Raw genomic sequence first — 4202 nt, 5'->3', positions numbered from 1 at the left:
GCAGACCATGGCCGTGGCTGGGGGGGTGGTCATGCTGTCGGTGGCTTGGCACCCGGGTCCTCTGGGGGCCCAGGTGGAGCGACGGAGCGAGGTGATTTAGCTAGTCTCTGTATAGCTTCTATCATGTTCTCAATGAGCTCGTTTTCCTTTTCCCGCTTCCGACCCTTTTTTACATCAGGATTTTCATACTATGCGTGCCGTCTGACCGGGTGGTTAGACCCCCCTTTGTTATGGTGCTGTACCACATACTGTGGTTGATGTGCTGACTGACCTTGTGGAGGGTGAGGCTGGTAGTGGACCCTGGTTCAGGTCCAGCCCTGGCGTGGAGAATCTCGTCGTCTCCGAACTCAAAGTGACGCTTCTCAGTTTTCCGGACTGCGAACACATCGGGACCGCTCTCAGGGCCCTTCGCTGGTCGCGCCCTAGTTTCCCAAGCAAGCCGTGCGTACCTTCTGATCTCCCGCATCGGCAAATCCCTAGTTTTACAGTACATGGTTACATCGTACCTTATGCTTTCGTGAAGGTTATGGAGTAAAAGGGACTTAAATGCATGCTCCTCCTCTAACCCTGGCGCGCTACAACCCTGGAAGTAGGCAGCTCGGAGCCGCTACTAGTATTCTCTGTGGTTCGGACTTCGTTTGTTTGGTCGCAAAAGCACCAAAGGTGGCGGAGGCCTGATCGGAGTATAATGAATATTCTTCCTGCAGTGCCCGACAGAGAGCTGAATAATGATCTCTTGTGTCGGGGGAAAGGGTCTCGAGGAATACATGAACGCTCCTGGAAGTAGTCTTGCAGATTAATTTCATTTTTTCCCGGGAAGTTGCTCCCGGAAGGTCGAGCAGGCACCGTTCAACGTCCCGCAAATAGTCATCAATGTTAGATTCCCTACTATGGGGGTCGAAACGCTCTGTCTATTTGACGCGTGTGGAGACCGTGACGTAAAATGGAGCTGGTCCATCATTCTCATCATCTGAGCTTTCCCAGTGATGGCGTTCCCCGGGGGAGGGGACGTTCTCTCCAATAGGGCGGGGAGAAGGGGTCCTCGGCTGTGGGCCAAGGACCGAGCGGTAACCCCGACTGGGTTCCGGCTCGAAGAACTGCATGTTACCCGAGGCGTAGTGACGACTTCGACTCAACCGAGGAGGTAAATTAAATTCTCCCAGATATCGTACGCCCTGGCCGCGGATCCTTCCTGGAATGATCGTTTCTGCGCTAACCGTGACCCTTTGCGTCATATCCCGGGTTTACAGCGTTAACGTCGTACTGAGACCGCCTATTTCCCCGGGAAATGTGTCTTTCCACTGCCAGCTGTCTGGCATGCGGCCGGATATCAGGGTGTTCGGGGGGCCGTGAGTTAGCAGCCTGTCCCGAAGGCGGTCCAGTTGCTGAAGCTGGTCCTGCGTTCGGGGCCTCCCGCACAGAGGGACCAGCGGACCCAGCCACTCGGCTGGTCGGCCGCCCTTCCCTCACAACCTCCGTCGGACACTCGGCGTCCGATGCTTTATCGAGGGAGAGTAACACCTCACGACGAGTGAGGAACACCTCACCTCAACATGTTTGAAATCCTGGTCGCTCCTCGTGAAGGAATCGCACAGTTGAAGCAGCTACGACCCGATTGGACTCATCCTTTCACAGAGAGCAGGCGCAATCTCTGTCACATCAAAAACTATTATTTGTAGTTTAAAGTGTTGCAAATTCACATTACAAATCATGTTTTAATACCAGAAAAAAAGACTGCATTTCCCACGTCTGCCCAGCCAATTCCTTTCGCTGGCTCATGGAGATGGTGCGTTCCCCCCCGGGAAATTTTTTGAGCATAATGCATCAATCTGGTGCACTTTGGAAAGCTAGAATAACAATAATAGGGTGTCTGCTGCCTTAACTTACCTTGGAAACATAGATATCCTCTCCGGAGCTTCTCTACCCGGCTAAACTTATTCTCCGCTCCTCTGTTTGTGTGAGCTCAGAGCATGCACAGTCTTCACTGCTGATTGGCTGTTTCCCGTGCCTGTCTCTGTGTGTAACCAATCAGATGGTGCTGTGGGCGGGACATTGCTGGTGCAGTGCAGTGACTGCAGGCAGAGAGACGCGGCTGCATCAACCCCAAAATAACGCAGTTATTTAAAAAGTTACACTTTTTTATATTATTATTGTTTTATATAAATACGAGAGGTGCCGGATCTGCCCAAATAAGTCCCGGAACACAGGGAAGCCAAAATCGAGAGGTGCCGGATCCTGTTCCGGCAGGATCCGGCACAAATTAACCCCTGGTCCTATGGGAAAAGTGAACGTGAGCACAGATTATTACCAATTCCTTCGCCCCATAGTAACCTGAGTAAATATGGGACCCATTTTTCAAAAGCCACAAACCTTCTGAACATTCTGACACCAAAATGGCAATTTTCAGACCGACAGATTAGGAAAAAATGAACTTTGTTTGAGACCTGTCTCTGTCTGAGCAACGCACTCTCGTGAGATTTGGCTCTCATAGCTAATAATATAATATAATAATAATACATAGCTCTCCTCAGAGTCATCGGTCACTGCAGAACTGCCAAAGTCGTTTTCCCATCGGATAAAATAAAGTTTAAAACTAAAATAAAACTTGCTTCTTTGCTTAATAATACTGTTATTGTTATTATTGAAGTCTTTTTGGAAGGGAAAAAAAATATTAGACTGATCCGATGATCTTGTACTGGGTGGGCGACCACGCCCACTTAGGAGACAGGAAGTGGATACCATTTCATACCATTGGCAGTAACGGTAATGCGCTATCTTCTGTATAGAGTATCTTTGGTTTTACCTTCTCGTCACCATTTTACAGCGAAAGCTCTGCCTGCCGCTCACAAAAAGCTACGCGACCACATGCAAGACATGTTAACAGACGTACCTGCGATTGGATTTACCACAGACATATGGAGTTCTTCTGTGTCTCCAACGTCACTCCTTAGCTTCACTGCTCAGTGGATCGATCCCAGTTTTATTTTACAATGCGTGACATTGCACACTCAGGACTTCAGAGGGTCTCACACGGCGGAACGCCAGAAAGAATTGGAGAGGCAATCCAGGGGATGCTTGACAGATGGGGAATAGAGAAGTCAAGGGTCCATGTGATTGTGCAGGACAATGCGCGGAACATGAAGATAGCCATGGATGATATGGAGGTAAAGAGTGTGGGCTGACTGGCACACATGCTCCAGCTTGCATTGCACGAGGGGTCTACTGTCTAAGCACAGCGTCATGGACACTCTGGCCACTGCGAGAAAGATAATTGGCCGTTTCAAACATTCTCCATTGGCCTACTCCTGTCTGGAAGATAAACAGTGGGAGCTGAAGATGGACATCAAGCGTCTACAGCAGGAGTGCAAGTGAGATGGAACAGCAGCCTAGACATGTTGCAGAGAATCCTGGAGCAAAAGCAGCCTCTGTTGCTTCTTAAGATTCAGAATCGATTATCAAGATCTGATCTGAATCAATTCCGATATTGATTTGGGTTAGTGTTTTTAAAAGTTTTTTGAGCTGTTGCATGAATTATATGACTGTAGTTATGCAACATATTAATACTAGTATTATATTGAGATTCAACAGCAAGTTTTGGCAGCTAATGATGCTGTAAGGACCAATCAGCTCCCAGAATGCTGATAGAACTGCTTTCAGAAACATCGTGGGTCAGAATTACCAAACAGATCCAGGGCAGCAAACAGAGGATGTATGAAATTGGTTTTATTTTTTCCCACATTCCGTTTTAATTTTTTCCATTTTCGGTCTATTTTGGTTTTTTATTTTTGAGGATTTGGTTTTTAGTATTTTTATGCATATTTAACCCCGAGACGGGGGTTAAATATGCATAAATGGGATGGGATATAGACAATTCATGCAACTATAAGTGAAAACTTTGTTTTGGTACCTTTAAGCATATTTAAAGGCAAAAACATGGCACCAGTTATTCTCGTGTCCAACAAAACATTCCTATTTAGGGCATAAACAAAAAAATACCAAAAGTTGTAATGTAATGATGAAAAAAAAAAAAAATAGATCTTTAGATGTACAAATTGATTTTTAGGAATTAATATAAAAATCGATTTAAATTGGAAAATTGATTTTTCTCTGAACCATGAAGAGGTCTTCAGGTGCTAAAGCCTGCTCACTGCTCTTATTCTCAGGAATGATTCAAATAAATAAAACCACTCAGTTTGTAGCTA

This window comes from Cololabis saira, chromosome 3 (genome assembly GCF_033807715.1).
Source record: "Cololabis saira isolate AMF1-May2022 chromosome 3, fColSai1.1, whole genome shotgun sequence".
Lineage (NCBI taxonomy): Eukaryota > Metazoa > Chordata > Actinopteri > Beloniformes > Belonidae > Cololabis > Cololabis saira.
Note: the sequence above shows the minus strand (reverse complement) of the source record.